At 38.2% G+C, this 23,971-nt stretch overlaps 1 long non-coding RNA gene across 1 annotated transcript; it reads right to left on the reverse strand.

The window, feature by feature from the left end:
• Positions 1–1,082: 1,082 nt before the first annotated feature.
• On the reverse strand, positions 1,083–23,952 carry LOC107206545. Its single transcript, XR_001522453.2, has 2 exons — positions 23,853–23,952; positions 1,083–2,677 (listed from the first exon to the last, which is right to left on the reverse strand). It is a non-coding gene; the product is annotated as an uncharacterized LOC107206545 (long non-coding RNA).
• Positions 23,953–23,971: the final 19 nt, after the last annotated feature.

Genomic DNA, 23,971 nt, shown 5'->3' on the forward strand with positions numbered 1-23,971 from the left:
CACACAGTTACTCAGGCAAAGCTCAGAACCCTAAACATCACATGAAGTAACAGAACAGACATCTTATAAACATGTCTCATTTTTGGTTTCACCACAGCTGATCTTTGCAGATGACATAAATGACCAGTGGTAGGTTGAACCACACTTTCTTAGATTTCTTATGTTTCCATGCTGATGTGCAACACACTATTTTTCTGCACAGGCTGGGCACAATACATGTATCACAACATGCTCCCCTGAAAACCATGTGGTATAGCTTTACATTATTTAAAATGTTTTTGGGTTTTTTTTAATGCTATTTAAAAGATCAAATCCCTCCAAGGTGCCTCCCTCAGTAGCATATTACTCTAATACTACTCATTAAGTTTCAGATTCAATCTCTTTTATATCACCACATACACAGGATATAAGAAAAGAGGCTGAGAATTTAGTTTCAAAGGCTGAAACAGTCTGTATTCAATTTTCGTTTGGTAAGAATTCTCTAGAGTAACTGGCTACCATGTGAGGGCAAAGAAGAGAAAGGCAGGCAATGCAAGACTGCACATAATTCATAAAGAAAATTCAATAAGCTTTATGTCCATTTTAGTTCTCCCTGAAAATGCTAAGTGATGTTGCTGATATTCAGCACTGGGCTTCTGATACCCAAAGTGAAGTTCCAGCCAGCCACATTTTCTGCCAAAGATAGCACTTGGCAGAAATGATATGAAATGTAGGCAAAAGCAAGGAATGTTTTCACACTGCCTCTTCCTCTGATGGCACTACAGTCAGAACATGTGGGTAGCTATCTGGAGCAAGGTGACTTGTTCCAGCAGGCTGGTGTTAGTCTTTAACCAGGTACATCAAACAAGTTCAGAAAATGAAACTCCTTCCTTGAGCTAAACAGCACATACATGAGTGGGACTGGAATAAGCTTGTGAGATGCACTTCTGGTTTTAGCAGGTTTTTTTCTTCTTTTAAAAACTCCATTCACTTTCACTAAGTTCCAGAGAACATTTTGCCATTCCCCAGTGCCTTTTATCCTGCCAAAGCACTGTAATGGAACTAATTGCTTTGCAACCAGAAAGGTCAACTAAGGACTGGGCTCCCAAAAGTAAGTTCATTTTATTTCTTTAAAATGTAATTCATATGATTGGAAGTTTTCCTTTGTAAATTTAATCTTAACAGACTTCTTATAGCATATTCCTCATGAATTAATATTAAGTGTTTCTCCGAGCTGCTCCAGACATCAGACAAGCTGTTTTTGTTCTGTTCTGAGTCTAATAGACTAGGGAAATCTGTGATTTACAGTGTTCAGCTGCACTGAAACCATTAGTCTGAAGAATTGATCCATCTACACTATTTCTTTTTTGCTAATATCTTTCTGTGCTGCAAAAGTAACAAATTCTATCTTCAGTGTGAACCTCTGCTGTTACCTTCTGTCCCTCTCAACTCTGGACACTACTGTCCTCAAACTTGCTTTCCAGAGCTGCTTTCATTTTTTACCTCGTTAAACTTGCTGAATATGGCAGCAGCAATATGAAAAAATTCTAACACAAGCTCCCATACAACCTACTAACAGCTGCAGTAAAGGAAAAAAAGCCCAGATACAAGCAACATTCTGGTGTTAGCTTCTGCACAAACATAAGCAGGGGAAGCATAAATTCCACAACAACTGAAGAAATAAGTTAACCCCAGACTACATGACAGTGAAGGCTACTCAGATATCAAATGAAAACTTCCATGAAAACATGAACTACAAGTTCTCATCACATCTTCTGTTATAAGAATTCAGCAAAGTTGGGAGGCAATGAAAGCTGAAGACTGATGTAAAGAGGTTTATTGATCTAAGTGAAGTGTGAAGATTCATTGATAGCCTCCTCATACAATATTTGGTTTTTGAAACAAATGGCTCAATGACAATTTCCCTTAGAGACACAGAATTGCACTAAAACTGCATGGTGTAGGGGATAGAATTTGCCAAGGTTTTCTATGATTTTTGCCATTTGTCAGCCATATCGTTTTGGTATCTACATCTTCAAGTGCTCATGAAAATTACTTGCATGTGAACTCTCCCCCTCTGCATGTAGTGTGTATGGGTGAGGGGGGTTTTACATGAAAGGAAAGAAAACCCCTCAGAGCAGCATCATGGTTTTGTTTTGCCTCTAGGCATAACACCCATTTTACCATACTGCTTCCTCATAAGACACATCAGAAACTTTAGAAGTTGTTTCGGTCATGAATAGCTTTCACAGTATAGTCATGCTTACAAATTTTATACAACTGCTGTGATCTGACTGCAGAATACATTTTTGATTAATCAGACCCAAGGCTTTAATAATGAAACAGCAGGTGGGGTAACTACAAAATTAAAACTCTTAACAGTCTCACAGTAATACAGTCATAAATATAAAAGAGTTGAAAACAGCCCATTTGCATTTTTGAAAAACATTCTCAACAACTTCTCATTTCTGTTCCCAGAAGAGGGCGATGTTTCTGTCAGCTGTGAGGTTCCTGCTGCCCTTCAGGGCTTTCAAGAGAAGACACATCCCGTTTCACATGGCCGAGGGTTACCCTTCCCTCGGGAGATAGCTGCTGCTTTTCTAGAAGCAATTTCTGGACCTGCACGATCTTATTCAGAGACTGCACACCCTCTTTGATGGGCTGCTGAACATCGGGTATTTCCCTTTGAGGAGAGTATCTGTAAGGAAATGGTAAAAGAGGTTTGTCATAACCTTGCCATTTGAATGGTCACCTTTTGTTCCCATGAACATCTCTGAGCCAGTTCTGCTCTTTCAATTAGCAGCACTTCAAGATTTGGGATATACAGAGTTGTCTTTTTTTTTTTTTTTTTTAAGTCATCTCCTCCATGTATTTTAAGGATTTGGTAAAAAAATAAAAATTAAGTCTGCAAATCCATCCTCACTGTAATTTATACTGCTCAGGCTTAAACTGCCACCAGATTGACATTGTGTAACAGTAACTGACACCAATTAAACTGGGGGCTAAGAAGCTGTGCTAATGAGAACAGAATCAGCCTAGGTATTGCATCAATAAGATGTTTTCAAAACAGCGACTTTTTGTTTTCCTAGCTGAAGGAAAACTTCTGCTTCAAACAGTGATTGCAGAAACATTTCCAGGTCTAAACTGCTGCATCATAAATGAAGGTACTATGATTTATTCCTAGAATTTGTTCTCTTCTACCTTTTTCTCATTATATATAATACCAACCCTGAGAAAAATGCAAGCAGAGTCCAGAAAGGACTCTGTTTAATACTTTTTCTTTTATATAAGAATACCTACTACACATATATACACACATATAAATACCCTCTTCCAAGATCTCCTTGTGAACTAATCAACTTTTAATGGAAGTTATTATTCAAAACCAAAATAACCTATTGTATTGACAGACTGTTAGTTGTATCCATAGCAGGGTTGAATTTTACATATAGCAACTTTTTGCTTTTAGCCTCAGGGTTTCAGGAAAATAAACAAAAGCTTTTGACAGCAAATTGTTCACAACACTGACATATAAGAGTTAAAAACCTAGAACATTAGACAGATAAGTTTCTTAAAAATAACAGAAGAAAATTTATTTGCTAAAGAAAGCTAAGTACTAAGAGGGAAATGTACTGAAGCAGAGACAATAAAAGGATAATAGAAAAGTTAGGCAGGGTGAAGAAACACTGTGAAGAGTGATGAGATTAGAGACAGGAAAGACTTGCCCCTGCTTTTGGTAAGTATTCAGAACTGGGACCAAAGTCAGCATAGATCAGCTGATTCCATGTAATACAGCAGCAGAGGGAAAGATCAGTTCTTTAGGATATCTCAAGTACTCCTTCCATAATCCAATAAAAAAACCCAAAAACAATTCAAATTGAAAATAAAACCAAAATTAACTGAATCAAAACAGAAGGAGCTTCACATCAAAGGACCACAAAACCCACAGGCAATAGAGTCAACCTATGCACTTTCAGGAATCAAAAGCCAATGATATAGTGTGTTTTCAAGGCTTGCTGTAATGCCATAAAACTGATGATCAGTGACTGACAGTCTGTCAAGGGCCTAGACATCCCTTGTTCTGAGCAATGGAAAAGCATGGGGGCAGTTGCCATGCCAGAATATTCCTTTTATGCTATTAGGTTTATGTAATTGGTGGACTGTGAGTTTCTAAGAATTTTCTCTTAGAAGGGAAGAAGTTGAATTCTTTGCAGACTTATCCTAAAATATTCACAATTAGAGGGATTGTATCTATGATTGACCAGACCAGCAAATAAAAACAGGCTGTCTCTTCTTTCAAGAGACAGAGCATTGACCCTAAGATCCCTCTGGAAGTACCCAAAAACTCTGCATAGAGCATATGTGTCCCATCAGAATCCTGGTTTGTCTGTCCTCTGCCATTTCATCCCATAACTTCTCATCTAGTAAGATTAAACAGATTCCCTCTACCTGCATCATACCAGTGCACTGCCCAACTGCAATTGCCCTGCCAAAGCAGATCCAGCTGTACACAGTCCAGAACCTCCCATGAAAAACACTTGTAAATTCTCTTAAAATGGGAGGAGACAATCAGGAAAGGCAGGGATAGTTAATAAAGTTTTGACTACTTTAATTGCAACATTCCTGCACAGGATAACTGATCCAGGAATCTCTCTAAATATGTCTGCAGGTAGCTAACACCTGTAATTAGCATAGGTATTAACACCTGTAATACCAGTAGGTGCCATGGCAGGGTATGGTTTAGGCTTCACTAAAGAGCAGTATATTGTGTATATATTACACAAGTGTTTACTCAGCTATTTCATATACTGGGATCACAAAAGTGGCTTTAATCTGGTGTAAAGTAAAACTAGGTTCAGACAGCAAGTATCTTCAGGTGGGACTGAGGCTTGTGAAGGAGCAGTTTGTGGTTTGTCAGGGGTGCAGCCAAGCAAAAGAATCTGCTAACAGAGGTGGAAAACAGAAATGCACCCAATTTTCCCATTTCATGCATTTTTAAGGAACTGAGAAGTTACATCTGAAGTATGTAAAAGGTCCTGCATAAAGAGGACCAAATGGATCCAAATCACTAAGTAGGAAAGTTAATTTCATTTTCAAGAATTCAGTTTAGTTCTAATGAGTTCTAGATGTGGAGATGGGAGAAGTGACTGCCAGATGGAATTTATTTCAGAGTCTGAACTCTTTTCCACAGAGAGCCACAGGATTCTTACCACAAGGGGAAAGAATATTAAGAAATGGAAGGGGTCTCATCTGTCCATTGTATTATATTCATTTAATGTAACTATTCCATTTTACTTTGAACCTGGAGCAGAATTCTGAAGGAGCTTTTGTTAAAAAATATTTTAAAAATAAAAAAGTAAATGTGTATATTTACTCATAGAACAACCAGGATAGATTGTGTTTGAAGGTACAAACCAACAAAAGCCTGAGTAGAAATGTGCATGTAATCCATTGTTCAGCCTGTATCACTTCACCCTCATTCTTTCAATACTGTTGTACTCTTGGCCTCTTCAGAGACTGTGAATAACCACAACATTATTGATTAAAAGGATAAGGTAACTCCAGGATGAGGAAGCAGGATATAAACACCAACTCATTTATACAGATTATCCACGTGCTGGTAGCTGCCAATAGATTCTGATTATGCAGAAGTGACTGGGAACAATCTAAAGACCCCCCCGGATCTGCATTACTGATGAGTCTCTGAGAACTTTTTTCAGCTTTGGCAGAAAAAAGTCAGTCAACTTAAGTATTTCCTATGCTTCCTAAAGTAACAATCAACCTCATTTGAGAAGCCTCAGACTCGACTGTCAGAGGGTACAAAATGATATAGAGGAGCAGTGCCACAGGCACTTACATGTGGAGATGCCAGAGGAGACTGTACAAAATTGCAAGCAGCACTGAAAAATTTTTTGTCTCTTCACAGGAAGAGGGAACTCTGGCATTGAATGACAAAAGTATTTTTTCAAACTAATACAGAGAATCTATTACAGATCTGGAAATTAAATTCAGATCTCCTTTGGCCCTGAATCTAAACCTCTGTTGCTTCACATGTTTGGTGTATTTCAGGACAGCACATTTCCAGTGCCTCCACTTTCTATGTTAAAACAGGGATGTAGCTTAGAATAAAATTTTGAGTGCCTCATATTCTATCAAAGGTTGTTGTTAATACAATTCCCTTATATCCAGATGGATACATCCTCATGAAAAACACACAACGTGTTTACTACACTTCTCAAAGTGAACTACACTTCTCAAAGACAAACTGTGTCCTTCTGGCTTCTCCAGAACATAAAAAGTATTTGTCAATATTACTTAAAACACAACACACACACACACAATGTTTGGTAACCACTGGCAGGTTTACATGTCCAAGTGCTACCCTGGCAGCTGTAGCTGGGCCACAGGCCCAGAGAAAACAGCTACAGCATTCAAAGATACTGCTCTTGATGTACTGAGAATAGTGTTCCACTTGTTCAAAGAGAGGAAAGATAATGGGAATTATATTTACTTCCCCATAAGTAACTATTGCACTAAGTGTTCTGAGTGCAATGTGAGTGTAAAGCTCAAAAAAGATAATTGACTCAAGACTAACAGCATTTCAATATTGTGCACTAGCAAGGCAACACCACAGCCTTCCAGTCAGGATCACTCTTCACCCTTTGGCTCAACTGGATTTGGCACCACCACTTGCACAAAGTACATAAGAAAAAATGTGCCTGTGACCCTCAAGACCAATAGCTGTCATTTTTCAGAAGCAGACAGGCTTCTGTGCATATCACATTACAGATGCTGTAAAAATTTGACTATATCCTGCAGCTGAATAGTCAAGCCTAATCACACATTTGACCTTTACAAATATACAAACAGGATGGCAGGAGAGATTGTTTTAATCAGATCTGAATGCATATGAGAGGCCAACATGAAACTTATGTGGATTACGCAATTTTGCTTCTATTTCAGCAGAAAGCAACAGAGATTCCTGTTGCAATTGCCATGAATCACAAGAGCACTCAGATTATAATTTAAAACACAATTTATGATACACACATAGACTTCCACTGGCAAAAAAAATAAATAGACTGACTTTTATAGATGTAACAGCACATGTCCTACTGCTGTGTGTCAACCAGAACTTCACAGGCTCACTGATCTTTGCAGCTCAGGGAGGGTACATTTGCAATTATTTCTGTTGCAATATTTCTCCCCATCTCTGAATAGGGTGGGGAGCAGGAGCGTGGTATAGGAAAAAACCACACATTCTCAATACAGTGTAGTAACCCAGAGAAAACAAAGTGTTTGTTGAGCTAGCTCTACCATCACAAACTGTGATCTCAGCCCTCAAAAAGCCTCCACCTACACGTTAGGAACCAGAATAGATGAGTACTGGATATGCTCAGGGGTGACCATTGTGCAAGAAGGACAATGCTGAAAAGAGGAAATGAAATTAAGAGGAAGATGGCAAATGAAGATGGAAGATGCCCAGAAACAACCAATGAAATAAATAATTGAACCAGACAATGATTCTGTTGATTCCATGGTATCCAAGAGAATTATAACAAACCATTAAGGGTGGAAAGTAGTTCCCCAAGGGATGGACATAATTATGAGTATCACTGGGCAGTAACAAACTGAAGAACAACAGAGGACAAGATTAGATTCTAGTCTTCAGGCTGATCTCTTGGCTGTGGTGGAAAAGGCTGAAAGCCCTGGTAGGTCAAAGCTGGAAAGGCAGCACATTTATGGGCTGGCAGGTCAGATAAGAGAAGTAAACTTATAATTACATTGAGTTAAATGTACATTGAGTTACACTATATTAGGCTTTCACTTTCTTAATTTAATCAGGGCCCCACATGCCTACCTAAAATCTTCCACCATGTTCCTGGATATACACCTTCTAGATTTTTTCTGTGGTTACCATAATGTGCAATATTCACATGGGATCTCTGAAATTTGCATAAACCACACATCAGCTGTTGTTCCAGACCACACATGCTGATTTTACTGCTTTGCTTCTGCTTTTGATCAAGCTAAGTTCACTTTTTGACTCTTGCCTCATTTCTAATCCATTTTAATGATCCAATAGCACAAAGCCCAGTAATTATTTTTTTTTTCAGTCACACAGAAATGAAACTGTCTTCTGTAGAAGCACTGTGTAAGTGGTACTAATATTCTGGGAGGCACAAATTGGAAATTTAATACATTTTTCTAAAACCACCATTTTGTTGAAAAGATGGCTAAAAGAATAAGGAGAACATAATTTCAAATGCAGGTTTAGGGAAATTTAACTTAAACACCTTTTAGGTATTTTGTTTGGTTTTATTTTATACTTTCTATATTGAAATACTGACTTATTCCAATAGTGGAAGAGGACATGTATTAGCTCTTTACTGTAGATACCATATGCATTGTATCTGAAATAAAATAAAAGAGGTTTAAGAGGATAAAAAGGAAACATACATTACTCTGGGAAAAAGCCACTGATGGATAACTGTTATTGAACCAGAAAGAAATAACGAGGCCATGGCTAGCAAGTGAAAAAGATGGGTTTAAGAATGAACATTTAAAAGACATCTGGATCCTTCTGTTCTTTCTCTGAGAACGGGAAAGACATAATAAACAAGGAAGGAGGAATTCAAGTATGTGAATCTAAGAAGAAACATGAAGTAAATTGCAGCCCGTGAGATGTGGTCTAATCAGGAAACTGACAGAACTGCTTAACTTCCCGAATACAGTCCATAGAAAGGATGGATTCCTATAGACAGAAAAGGGTGCAGAGATACACTGCAGAAGGAGGAGCAGCACATGGCAGAAGAAAGGAAAGATATGCATGCTGACTGCAGGAGCACTGCCAATTTGTACAGAATTGAAAGATACACGGTTGGAATATTATAGGAAATTGCAGTAGAGCTCCAGGGCAAGATAAGAAGCCAGACATGGCAATTTAAAGTAGGGGAAAAGAAAGAAAAGTTAGAACAGTGATCAAGAAGGGTTTGGATAATGTACATCCCTGAAAGGATAAAGATTGCAGAATGATATTGAAAGAAAACATTTTTCCTGTGATTCTGAAAACACGGTCATAGCCACTTCCTGCTTGATATTAAAAAATGATGTGTGCTTAGCAAAAGAGCAGGTAGCTGATCAAAATGTGATGAAAGCTAAGAGAGTTTGAAGACATACTTACAAGATGGCACTGCAAATTTATTTCATTCTCTTAAAGCAAATATTTTGGGCATATTTAAAATGGAGAGATTTGCCTGAATCAAATCCCTTTTAGGAAAAAATGCTCAGAATATTTACATTTCAATTGAATCAGCACTCAGGAGTGAAACAAAATAGAGAAAGCAGAAGGCAACCTCAGGAAAGGAACAAAGAATTGCAGGGAGTTTCTAGCTCTGAAAAAAAAATAAAAATCCACATTCTCTATGTTCTGTCAGTATTGGGAGATGGCACCTCAGACACTGGAGGTACCAATGGTAAAGACAGAAGAGACCACAGAAAAATAATGCTATTGGATAGAATCAGGAAGCACAGTGGTGTTGGCAGGGGCTGTCTTCTCAAGTATGAGATGCATTCCTTCTCAAAAGGATCAAACCTGATTCTGAACTCTGGCACCACGAAGATCAGCCCTCAGCCTAGGCAGTTCAGTCCCTATTAGCAGGGCCCAATTAATATTTTGCGACTTCCAGACTGATCTATAACCTGACAAGTTATTTGAGGATGCCTCAGTTTTATTTCTGAAGTTTGACTAACATTTCATTACTGAGTAGTTTTTCAGGCCTTCATTTGTTATTTTTCACCTCCCTTCAACACATTTAACCAAAATAGGACAGCCTATATAAGAACAATAAGGAACTATCAGACAGGGAAAGCACCAGAGAACAAAGCTTCTCCATTTCATTTCATCATTTCATTCACATATAAATTTCTCAGTTCATATGTGGTAACAAGATTTAGAATATCTGATATTTTGTTACTGGCAAAAACATACAGCAGCCCATTTACACAATTTTATTGTGGTAATATATTGCAATTTTAAGTTTGGACTTTGCTATTGAAGAGCAACAATGTCAAGTAAATATTTTAATTTAATAAAAATAGCATATATTTATTTTCTTGTCAAATCAAGAAAGCTTTTCCCTTCACATGTTAGCAAAACATTTGACTTAATTTTTTCTTGCCTATCATTCTGCAAAGCTATTTAAAAAACTGTCATCTGTGATCAGAATTGATGCTAGTTATATTCTTATGCCACAGTTGAAAAAGAAAAGCAAGTCTGGAGCAGTCCACCTACCAAGTTGCCTTGGAATCAGGAATCTTAAAAAGCCTGCAAGTTTCACCTTTCAAGGAGCGCTGAGAACAAGTGCCAGAACCCCCTAGTTTGTCATGTTCTGTTGCTTGTCAACCTGCCAGGCAGCTTGCCAAAGGCAGGAGAGCCCGCTCCAAACCCCGCGGGGATCTGTCAGAGCCACACCTCAGCTTTGCTGAAATGAAAATGTCTGTGCAAGCCATTCTGATTTCAGCAAGCCAGCAAATTCTACTGCACAGAGATTGGTCACCTGGAAAGAATGGACTATGTCTGAAGTTATCCTTTTCCATATTCCTATGAAGAAAGTATTCATGAGAATTTTCCTGGCCAGCCTTACTCAGCTGAAATCTGACAAATCTTCCTCAGGTCACCTTCGGATATGGAAACCTGCACTGCATTGTGGAAATGGATTCTTGTTTACAAATCTCCTGTCTAAGCCAAACATCCTTTTCCTCCATCATAGTTTCCACTGAAGAAGCTCTGAAGGCTACCCAATTAACTCTGAAATTACTAAGACTGCAGGATTCGGCTCTTAAGAGGTCTGATCACTGCTATGAACGATGTACTAAGCTCACTGAGCCACATCAGTAATCATTCCGAGCTGGTCGGAGCCAGGGAATGCAACTGCACCCTCATAGTGGAAGGCAGCTCTGAGGAGATGGGCAGAACCAGTGAGCTCAGGGAATATTGTAAAGAATGAGCATCAGTTGTCAAAGCAAGCTGGAGTTACCTCGGTGCAAGGAACCTTTGGTTTTAGGGGCACTGCTGCACCAGTGGGCCATGGGTTGTCCAACAGCCTTTCCTGAGATAAGTGTTTGCTCTTTTCACAACCAGAAAGAAGAAATTGAATGAAATTGAGACCACCATAGAGAAAGGAGAAGTTTAGTTGATTTCTATGTCTTGAAAAACTAATGAAGTCTTGTATTTGAGAAAAAAGGACGTGAAGTTTATGAACTAAAACACACTTTGTTTTACAAAGAGGCTGTAATGGTGTAAAAAGTTATTCCATACTTCTGAGGTGGCACTAAGCAAGTTAAATCTCTCAACTATTTAATAAAATTTATGGTTTCAGTACTCCTGAATAAACAGAGCTTCTGTTTTTCCATTACACTAACTACTATATACCCAAAATGCCAGCATCAGCATTCACCAAAATAGGATTTAAAAAAAAAAAAAATATTTGAAAAACATAAATTTTTATGTTCTATATAGAAATAAATGTTCATAGCAATTCCAAAGATATGTGACAGCATGAAGTGGAGTGGGTTGATGAAGAAACATTGCAATTATAAAACCCTGTAATCTGGAGCAGGGATAGCTGATTCCTGTGATGGTGTAATTCTGCTGGTTTTAACATTACAGTATGTAGCTATGGTATCTGATTAGGTAATTTACATTGAGTGATTTGACAGGAATTTTAAAATATCCTTACTGCTTTATATATCTATTAGAAAGGAACATTTCTATTTTTCTGCCTATGCAATGAGACAAGGAAACTTACATCTTTGAGAATATGAATCCAGCAGACTAGAATTTAATTACAAAGTACTTGCTACAGAGCAGAGACTCAGGTGAGATTTTTCTTCAAAGTTGTCCAAAAATTTTCTTTATAAATTGGACAGATGCATTCTTTTAAATGCCTAAATTTTATTAAATCAGTCCTCAGACTACATGAGATTTTCTGTTTGTTTAAAACTCTGGTCTCCAATTTCCATTTACTTTGGCCTTCCTTTAACACAACTATAATATCTTATTTTGTTTTTTTTGTTTTTCCATTGCTGATTCTCCTAGACAATCTGCCAGAGCCTTACTTTTCTTTGTTTTACTTTGTGCTTTTCTCTAACCAATCTTACATGCACACAACTTTCACAACTATTTCAAAACCTGTGTCTCACAGTTCTGCTATCTATTTCTGACTTCCTTATTCAAACTAGTATTTACCCTTTCTGTAGAAATATCTCCTCCAAGGTAGCACAGGTACTTTCAAAGGGTTGATGTCATCTACTTATCCACAGACCTGCCTTATGCACTGCTTATAAATTCAGTGGGAAATTCAAGCAGAGAAGTTAGGATAGGAAGAATTATTTTTTTGTTTCTCTATCAGCTGTTGCTCAACACCTTAGACCAGACTCCTAGATTTTAAACAAATCCTATCTAAAGGTACATTTACTCTAGCAAATTAAGCAGTGCCAGGAAAGAGACTACCAGTGTTAAGAGGCATTGAAACTTGTTTTGACTTTTATATTTTTAAGTCCCAAATGCTTTTTCCATGTAGAAAATCACACCCCACTGAACAATTCCCTGGAGACAGCAGATAACAAGGATCATTCCCAGAAAAAAAATGTGTCAATGTGAATTTTGCCCACCTGTTCCCTATGCTGGAGGACAAAACTGTTCCATAATGCAGACAAATTTTTTTCCATGCCAGCTGCCCTCACTGTCTGAAAACAATCGAAATCACATCTAATTTAACTGTAGAGATGTAACCAGTAAGGCCACTAGTATTCGCTATCAATCCTGCCATTTTAAATGACTGTGGATTTTACTCAGGGGCAGGAGAGTGAGAAATACAAGAGTAATTTAGAATAAAATAGCTGAGTGTATCTTTAATTATTGAAACCTGAAGCAATGTCATTTGGGATCAATGAACGAGGGAGTTTGCATTGAACATCACATTAACTTCTCCAAGAACTTTATCTCCAGTGTTAATTTCTTTTATACAGTTTAACCATCGAAAGTTTATTTTAAAATGTTTACATATGGAACCAGGAGACAGCTACAAAGAGCAAACATGACTGAGGCATGTGTAACCTCCTACCTGAACTTTGCATGGGAATTTAGCATTCATGAGACAGCTGCAGTACATCTTTATTGCTGCTGGCACAGTGATAGCACAGTGCTATTTCACACTATTTCACGCAGCACTTCAGCAAGCCAGCATTCAGAGAGGTTGCACAGATTCAGGTCAGGACTGTAAATCCTATCTCCCAGGAGTTTCATGCTGAGCAGCTGACATTTCAGCGACTCCTCCCCTTCATCAACAGAGAGTTTAAATAATAAGCCCAGCAAATAAACCTTGCAAAACAACTCTGTCATTCACTTTCTTGATAAGAACTCGATGAAATACATAGATCTCATAGATGAACACACACAGCCTTACAGGCAAGTGCATACAGGAAGAGTTTGACTCTTGCTCTAAACCAGTAATATGCAGGCATGAAAAGATCTTAGAGCAAAAATATATTCCATTCTGGTTCTGCACAGAAGTTCCACAAGTGTTCAACACTAGACCTAGAAGGGTCAAACCCAGTTATATACAAACTACTTTGCAAAGTTTCAGAAAATTCAGGTTTTGAGTTTTCTGAAGCATTTAAGGCTTCCAAAATATTTTTCCAGTATTTGGTTGTATTAATAGCTGTACTGCCAGTTGTGAAAAGTGACCCATACTACAGAATTTTGAACTATGAAACTCCTGAACTGTGAGGAATCCTGGACTCCTTACAGGGCCCTTACCAAGATCCTTCTGCTGAATCACATCAGTCAAGTCAGTGTAGTATCACCATTTTAAAATTTTGTCAGTAAATAGAGGTAATTTATTTCCTTTCCCAAATCTAGCATCTCAAAAAGTATGGCCCCATCTGCAGAAAAATCACATATTATCTGCATTTTATCTTTAAGCAGTTTACATACCACACTATTGAAATGCCAACTTTTCAATTGTTTTCAAAAAAAACAAGGAAATCCCTACTCCTCTCTCATCACAATTAAAAGTTTCATCTTTGCCCTCACAAAGGTTCTCGTGTCATTCTTATTTCCATAACATTGAATAGTTCCCAAGTAATAAAAGAGATGCAACTATTTTCTGTTTACATATTACATTTAGCCTCACTTTTCCCCAAAATGAAAATCACAACTTCAGACTGCAGATGAAAAAAGAAAAAAAGAAACAGCTGCTTTTCCCTTAGACATCTTTGGCCAATGTCCAAAACCTACTGGCAGATTCAGGCAGATTCTTCCACCTCTAGCTGCATCCAAAACCCACCTTCTTATTAATTCAAGAGGCATATGGTGAGAAATTCCTTCAGGAAAGACTATGGGGAGGAGGGCAACCCTGTCTGTTTAGATCCTTCCTTATCTAAACCTTCATGTCAGGATGAAGTAGTGAACTTTTTAAGCTACTTTGGTAACTGAGGCTGAAAAATAGCTAAGGCATTGTGAAAGAGGTGTGGACAAGCAATTCCCCATTTTTTACAATCTTGTACCAGTTTGGAGCACTCCCTCTATGAAATAAGCTGTCAGCATTGTGCAGTACCTTGCAGGTGGCAGTCACAGAAAATGGACACACAGCTGTACACAATGGCACGGTAAGAATCAGCTGGGACTTCTACCAAAGGTCACAGGAACTCAGGTGCAAAGCTGCTGGAACCACGAGGGGAAATGTCACCAGCCTCCCTGGCTGATGTCCTCTCCATGACAGAGCCTGACTACTTATGGAGAAAAGCTCCCAATTAGCCCTTTGAAGACTCATGACACCATCTCAAATGAAGTTTTGAACCACACTCAGATCCCTATCTTTAAAAAACCTATTATTTCAGATCAATGAAACCCATAGGGAAATACCAAGCACAATACTAATTAAAACAGGAAAAACCCAAAGGAACTATCCTAGAAAGAACTGTGAAGAAAATACTCCATTTTTTTTTCCATTCAAAAAGGGAACTGCTAATTTCAAATGAATACCAAAATAATTCCATGGAAGGCTTTAACTAGCTTTTGAATTTTTATTCATTTCTAATTGATAATCACTTAGTAGAGCAATAAAATTTACATCTACTACTACCTCTGTGTGAGAAACCCAGATAATTAACAATGGAGTGAACACATCATTTAAATGAGGAACTGTGGAAAAAGAATTCTAAAATAATTAAGAAGCCTGATCCTTGGAAAATTGGAACTGTTACGAGTCACTCGAAAGATGAGGTAACTATACATTATTTACATTAATCAATGACTAACAGTTCAATAAAACCTGCAGAAGGGGTAGTTTGTGAGAAAAGGCACCAACAAACAACCTGTTTGTGTTTATCTGAGTGATTCACCCCAAATTTGCTCACACCATGAAAATAAGGCCCTTTTGGATGGCAGAACCACGAACAATACCAACATTGTTCTCACAGTTTCAGGTGGTATAACAACCTAGTATTAACATAACTACCTAGGATGAAAACAAGATGTTTAAGAGCCTGAATCTACTAGTTATTTACAGTTTCCATCAGCAGCTACATAATTAAGATTAAAATAGCCCTCTGAGGGATTTCTAAAACTTTACAGCATAAATAGCTAAAAGAATTTTATGTTTAAACATATGCCAAAAGCAGGAAAAATTATAATCTGTTAGATTGAATGCCTGATCCTCAGTACATGTATACAAAATGTAGATCAGCTTTAAAGTCCGGCAAGGTACACATGTTCTACAGAAGTAGCATCCCAGAGATAGGAGACTGGATCAGCAGCTAGAACTACCCACGAACAGAAGAACACAGGATAAATCAGCATGTCCTCAGGCTGCTGATTTTTCAGAGAATTAGACAGAAACTTTCTATTCGTACATTTTGGGCTTTGGGCAGTTTGCCATTAAAAACAAAACCAGTGAATCAGTAAAATTTATGTCCCACAATCTGCATGATATTCATGCTAAATCTGTCCTCTCATCATGCCAGCTCCTCTAACACTGCTGCAGGTTTCAACTTTGTTCATGACTGGCACAACTGAAGACAAACTGGAATTTTTTTCTGTTTTTGACACAGGATCCACTGATAGACAAGAAAAGCATTCAAACAGTAATTAAGTTCTGATTGCTTGACTTGCATAAAAAATATGAGAAACCATAAAAGCTAAACTTAGAATTTCATATTCCTTTTCTAACTAAATCTTTCACAGTGCCCTCATTATTCTGAACTCTTTTGAGCATAAACTAGCATGAGGGAAGAATTCCCTTTTGGTCAAACCCCTCCAAGCTAAAACTAATGCCTCATCCTGTTCCCACTTTCTCCACAATTTATGTCATTTATGAAGCTAGTCATTTACTCACACTGCACTTGGTACCTCGAGTTTGGGTTTTCTTGGCCTTTTAAACCCGTGTAATGCTGACTTCATCACACATATCTAATTAATGATGCATTACCACAATCACCTCTCCACAGAAAACAATGTGGCACTTTCAGCTCTTGGGATTTTTGGAAGGCCTCTGGTAGATGGATTTCTTCACATTCCTTCTCGTCTCTTCTATGATTCAGCTTGAAGGGGCAGAACAAAGAGCAAGAGATGTTCTACTTGAGTATTGCTATTCATCCTCTACTGGCTGGAGCTCTGCCTGCCAACCAACATGTTAACAAGTGTCCCATCATTACAACTGCAGTTATACCATTGCTTACATTAGTAGAGCATGAGGCACCAGATTCTGTTTATTTATATAGAACTTACCACAGTAAGATGCCATTTCTTGTTTGGGACTTCTACAAGCTACTCTAAGAATATTTTTAACTTTTATTCCAATAACAAAGTATTTTTCATTCTTTCCTAAACAACTCGCTGTAGAAACAAAAGATTAAAGATTACTTTTTTTCTTTGAAGCTAGTATGTAGCAATGAATAAAGATACAAACAACTGTAGAAAGGAAATGTGCAGAGAGTAAAAGAGTAGAGGTCTTTGCCAAGAATATCAACATGAAATAAGACTTCTAACACCAGTAGAATTCCAAGTCATATTCTCCTTCCAAAACTAACTACCAAGTATAGCAAATAGTAAGCAATGAAAATGCTGAGAAATGTCAAAACTTGAACACATTTTTGTCTCCATGTGGGCTTTTTGTTTTTTTTTTAATTGAGATCCATTACAACACTAGAATTCCTAGAAAATAAATTCTAGATTCCTAGAAAATAAGGTCAAAAAATCAAAGGAAAAACTGCTCTCTTAGCCCATTAAATTTATTTCATCACCTGATTTAAGCCTGATACAGCTTAGCAAAGCAGAACCAAAAGTTTAGAAGTTGCGAGGGTTTTGTCAGATTTTTAAGCATCTGCCTCCTTCATATGCAATGATTACAAACAATTTAACCCAGGACTGCTATTTGAACTGGCTCTCCACTCTACTGTCTGTACACCACACTGTAACAAGATAAATTGCAAGCATCCTCCCACAGTTAGAATTAGAAAATGGAAAATACCCACCCTCATCAATATTTGTACTATATGAGGAGGGAATTTTTAAATCACTGCCCTTTGAGCTATACCTATATTCCAAATTTTATTGTCAAATAGAGAGAAAGCAAGCCTGTGAGATCTTATTAAAATCAAGGATTGCTTTAGTCATATTATACAAATTGAATCTAGAAATGCAGCCCATTCCATAAAGCTTGACACCCTAATTCCATTAATACTTGACACCAGAAGACAGAAAAAGTAAATCAAACCCCGTGTCTAAAGCTAAATATTGCAGAGCGTGTCAAATTAAAAAAAAAAAAAAAAAGCTGATTTTAATTGCTTCCATTAAAAAGAATTTTGCAAATGAGTACAGGAAAGTGACTTGTTTTATAATGATCTAGATGAAAATCAGCCAAAATAGCTTGACTACATATTAATCAAACTCATGTAAATGTTACATTGAATCATTTAGGTTGGAAGAAACCTGCAACCTTACAGAGCCCAACCATTAACCTGACACTAGGAGTCCACCACTAAACCATGTCCCTAAGTGCCACATCTTTCAAATACCTCAAGGCTTTTGGGGCCCAACCACTTCCTTGGGCAGTCTGTTCAAAGGACTGATAACCCTTTCTGTGAAGAAATGTTTCCTAATATCCACTCAAAACCTGGCCTGTTCCAGCTTGGGGCTATTTCCTCTTGTGCTGTCATTGTTACAGGGGAGAAGAGACCGCTCCCCACCTGCCTAGAGCCTCCTTGCAGGGAGTTAAAAGGTCCCTCCTGAGCCTCCTTTCCTCAACAACCCCAGTTCCCTCAGCTGCTCCTCTTCAGACCCTTACATCAGCTTCATTGCCCTCCTCTGCCTCCTAATCTTAGATGTGCAAGATGAATGACAGAATTACTATTTGAAGAAAAACTAGCAGGTATCAAGTGATTAAATATAATGATGTTCACGTTAAATGAGCTTCTTTATTAAACCTCATGAATCAAAATAAATTGGCCAACACAAAAAAAAAATCTACCAGAAGACCTAATGAATTAATTAGGTTAGTGTGATCACTTAAGAGATGAATCAAGAATTAGTGCAGTAAATTATTGTTTAACAATATTTATTACTTCACTGAGCCCACAAAAAAGTTCAGAAGTAGGAATTAAAATCTAACAAATCAACAAATTTGTGATCCGTGTGTGTCACTTCCGACTTATGATATTCTGTGACTCTATGAAATTTACCATGAAAATCATTATGCATGATCATCGATGAATTAGAGACACTCTGAAACATGGGGCAGTATTTTACAATCCTTTTCTGAAGCCACAAGACATCACACACATTCAGCTCTTCTAAGATTGCTTCTTAATAGTAACCTTTTGTTGTCGATTCCTCTACAACAGTGGAAAGAAACAGTTAATCACTTCGCTCTCAGTATCCTGACAATTATCAGAATTATAAGGTGGTTTTGGATGTAAATAACAAGGCTTATTAAATCAGCTTCCCAAATTCTCCATCTTGTGGAGTTAGGAATTTTATTACACCTCCCCCCAAAATTAAAAAAAAATAAATTCATATTTGTTAAATATGAAAAATTTAACAAATTCTCTTTAGAAGCTGTTGTGTTGGGAGGTCCATACTAGGCAAGATACACTGGTGCTTTATTTGCTGGCCATACTTATTTCTGAACTGCAACACTACTGAAACTGAAGGAACTGTTAATTCATGGTCTCAGATGAAATTGCTCTGCTTTACATTCCTGAATAATCACCCAGCCTCAAGCAGAAAATTTTACCTGTGCAGTTCCAATACTGAGACAGCGAGTGCACAGAACTCCTTAGATCTATCTCAGAAAATAAGTCTTACAGTATCCACATTCTTAACTTCATCCCCAGCCTGGATACTCAACTCCTAAAAATTTGATCAGCAGAGCTTTTGCTATTCTAACACAATGACCTGTTTACACTCATACATACAGTTGCCAAGATGCTTTTTAAACAACTCCCTTAATTTAAAACTTACATTGGGCATTTTGCTTGCAGCAAAAACACTGCACAGCACCATCTACCAATGGGGTGACAAAAGACAACTCAAGATGCTGCCAGTGATCAACAATCTCTTGTCTAGAGACATGCAGGGCCCTATTTCATTTCTGTTTATGCTAAATCTGTTTGGCAGCAGTTACAGTTATCACTCCCTGTACAGGGTAAATGCTAAAATGTGTATTCATTTTACCATTAGGTTACAATGATGAAAGGGATTCCTTAAAAGTAGCAGCAATTCACACAGCTGCTTCTTTACTCCATTATATCAGGTTTATGACTGTAGCATTATTGACATCAAAATGGGCAATCAGACACTACCTTCTTCATCTACCAATAGTTGCTTTAATTAGGACTCAGTATATTAATAATAATTACCTGGTAATGATGTTCATCACCTATATGCCCTAATTTTCAAAGCAGTGCATACATACTACATTAAGCAATTAATTCTCAGAACAACTTTATGTGACTAGCAAATTCTATCTCCATTTAAAAGACAGGAAAGCTGTAGCTAAGTGATATTACCATGAAACATCATTTAGAATTAAGATTAGACCATGAATATGACAGTATACTCATGCTTTCATCTTCTGCCAATACAACACAGCTTTCAAGGTAAGATTTATAATGTAACTGTGCTAAAAGAGGTATAATTTGCAAGAAAAATAAAACAGAAAATTAACATATAATGTAGCTCAGAATATTATACTTTCAAATCATGATGGAAACCTTGGGCTATGTTTCCTTTTACACAGCAGAAGCAAACCAACACCATGATTTCCCAAATATTCATTACAATAGTCACTCCCAATGTGACAAGTTCCATGGAATCCACCACACTGAATTCAGTTTTCATTTTCACTCCTTAGTTATTCTAGTATTAGAGACCTAATTTCTACCCATATAAGGATTTTTAAGATATCTGAAAAAGAACACTGAAATATCTTCACTACTAGAAATTATGAACCTGTTTGGTGAATCTGTATTACCTGTGGGACACTGATGCTTTTTGGCTAGTTTAAAGGGAAGAGTGAGGCTAAGATAACTTAGTTACCATAGCAATACCCTTCCAGGAACAAGACTTTGTTTGAAGTTGTTCCAGGTTCTGCTTTTTTTTACCAGATGCTCCTCCAGCAGTGCCAGACTGAACAAATTTTGGTTTCGTAAGTGTCAAACATTTGACAGATGCTTCAGTATTTCTGCACTAGAATTGATGGCCCAGTTTAATCTCATTTTTTGCCTCTGTGTACAGGAGGCAAGCAGCTGGGATTAGCTCTATTTGTCGTGTCTGTACCATGCAAAAGTAATTGACTTGCTGTAGTTTCTTGGTTCAGGATTGCCAGTTTCCCACCTGCTTCATTTGCAGGTGGATTCCCACAGTCAGGTAAACCAAGACAAGGGTTTAGTTTGGTTTTGTTGCCTTTTTTCCCCTCCTCTGATCCCAATATTATACAACATGCTTTAAAATTGAGCTCTACGATTTGTGCATCTCAAGCCACCACAAAGTTCAGTGACTCTGAGCTTGAATCTCCTGTCACATATTCAAGCTTCCATAACCACTAACTCCAGCAACCTTCATTACCAGCTGTGACCATAACACCTCGTTTTCCGCTGCAGTATTCCCATAACCTTAAAATATTAAGAAAAATGCTTCTGGCTAGTCTTACTCACTAGGGAAAACATAAAGAAAAGGAAGCAGGAAACTGGACAGATATTTCTTCCACAAATTTCTTCACCTGTTAGCAATGATAGGCATTTCTCTACAAAATTCCTCTTGAAACAAATAAGCTGTGGTGTTTAGTTGGCTTTTAGAGAAGAAAGCAGCCATAAGTTCTGTACTTTTAAGATCAATTCGCCTTTTACTGCTTTACCTGACAGATTATTAAAAAGCAACAGTGCAAGCTAAATGATTGAAGCATGATATAAGCCCTGTTCTTCATGGAGTCACAAGCACTGCTGGACAGGCTTTCAACTGCTCTTGTCTGTATGTTAGACACTTCTAACCCAGCTGTGCTGAGCAAGGTGACTACAGGATGGGAATTTACTGAAGACAGGTAACTGTCTTCAAAGACTTGTTGAACTTCGGTTATGAGCTTGGGCATAAGGTTATGGCTACAGTTCTTGCATTCCTTGCTTGGAGTCTCCAGCTGAAATAGCTGATCTCTTGCAGGAGAGGCTGACAATACTCAAGCCTTTGGGAGGCCTTTTGCACTATGACCTTCACAGCTGTGTCCTCTCTTGACTGAAGTGAGCTGTGCTTTAACAAGACTTCAGTCATATGATCTATAGCCAAGTACTGCATGTCTTGGGCAAGTGCAGTACTACAGATCACTTCTAATGAAGTACCATGAAGAGATGCTACAGAAAAATCACAATTAATTTGAAAAGACATGGGTTTTAATACAAATTTTAATTTATAAATATAAATGTGGCTATATAAGTGCAAATATGCCCACCCCAATAAATGAGAAAGAAGACAATGCCAGGTAGGTGACTATTAAAGAGAAGCAGTAAGCTGATGGACCTACATCTATAACATCATTCCTGAGCTTGCCAACACTTGCTGTCACCACATTTCCTTCTCTGAATCTCGCTAAAGCAATACTGGAGTGCCACAACACACCAGAAAACCAACTGGTCAGTAAGTCTGATTTGTGTCAATACCATCGCCTTTCTCACCTCTTATTTTACCATCCTTCTCCAGAGCATTCAAATTGCAAATGATTGAAGAGGGAGAAGGAAGGGAGAAATTGGTTATGTGAAGAACAACTAAATCCTTTTTCTTTAGAATAGACAAAGGAAACATTTCACTTACACACAGATGGAAATCTTTACAAAGAAGGAAGTTTTTGGGTGTAGGTTTGTTAGTTTTTTCCCTCACAAGTAATCTCCACAACAGTTATAGACACTGTGATAAACTAGTTATCCAATGTAAAAATAAACTTCCATAACACTTTATTCCTAATTTTTTTTCTCACATTGAAGTATGTTTATCGCAGTGATATACAACAATTGGAAGACTTCATTATTTGAGTCATCAGGCAAACAATACAACAAAAAACAGAAACAAGAAACTCAGCAAGAATTTCTCCTAATCAACATCTTGTAGCAACAACTCAAACCACAAGAGGAATACAGAGGAAATCCCAGAAGCAAAGCCAACGGGAAATAGTGGCACAATTACTCCCTAGGTGGGCCTCAAAGGAGCCCTCTCCCAAGTCAAATGCACACCCCAATAAAACACTAGAGACAATCCCAACACTCCTAGCTCAGCATATCCTTTCCAAGCCACTTTAGCTTGGAGCAGTCTCAAGTATGTGTGAAGAGCTGGGTGTCAGCTTAGTAACAGTCCATGCCTGATACAATCTGCACAACAGATGGTAGAAGACCTTAAAAGAGATTTTATGTATTGCCTAGAGACCTTAAAATACGGTAAGTAGAAGAAACTGCAAGTTGGAGATTAACTAATGCTATTAAAATGGACAGTCATCCTAAGGGATAGTTTTGCACTGAAATTTTTAGCAAGTTTGTTTCTCTTTCAGCTGAAGCAAGAGCAAGCAAATCCCTGCCTGACATTAGGATAATTGGGACGTAGGAAAGTTTCATTAGAATGACAATCCAAGAGTGCTTTGTTAAAATACAAAACTCTATTTGCATATGCTGCTCATAACAGTATTGAACACGAACCAGATGTTACTTTCATATTCAAAATTTGGAGACTTTGTTTGAAGTAGCCACACATTAGGATAAAAGTTCACAAAACAAACCAAGAAACACAAAGAAAAATCCCTTCCACCACCTGACAAAAAAAAATAAAAAAGCTCCTATTTGGAATTCATGCTAGGCAAGACTTGCACTGAAACTATGTGGTATGGAGGACTCGTTAGCCTTAGTACCCAAAACTAGTGTTGGTACTGTAGAGAGAACTGAAGCAAGGAAAGATTAGAAGGGAGCACCCAGGTGCTCAAATGGCAGCCCTTCCTTCACCACCCTGGCCCACGGGCGGCTCAGCGGAGTCAGCCGGACACTTCCCCGATGCACCAGCACTGCAGAGCCCCTCAGAGCCCCCCAGCCCCAAGGCAGGGACGGGGGGAGTCCCGGCACAACAACAACCCGAGGAACCTCAGGACCCCCAGCCAAGACATCCCAGAGAGGAAAAACCAAACAAACCAAACCCACAGCAGCAAATTGGTTTTAATTCTACCCGTACGCACAGGGCTATTCCCGGGCAACACCTCCAACACCCCCAAGGCATTGCGAACTCGCAGCTATTACGAAGCTTCAGTCATCCCTAGTCATGATTTCTCATCACTGCCGCTGCTCACCAGAGCTGGGCCCGCCGAGCATCGCACATCACGCGGCTGGGAGAGCGCACGATGCCGTGGGAGCACCGGCCTCCGAGCGGGCAGGGCAGGGCAGGGCAGGGCAGGGCAGGGCAGGGCAG

The sequence above is a fragment of the Parus major genome, chromosome 6 (assembly GCF_001522545.3).
Source record: "Parus major isolate Abel chromosome 6, Parus_major1.1, whole genome shotgun sequence".
NCBI classification, from domain to species: Eukaryota; Metazoa; Chordata; class Aves; order Passeriformes; family Paridae; genus Parus; species Parus major.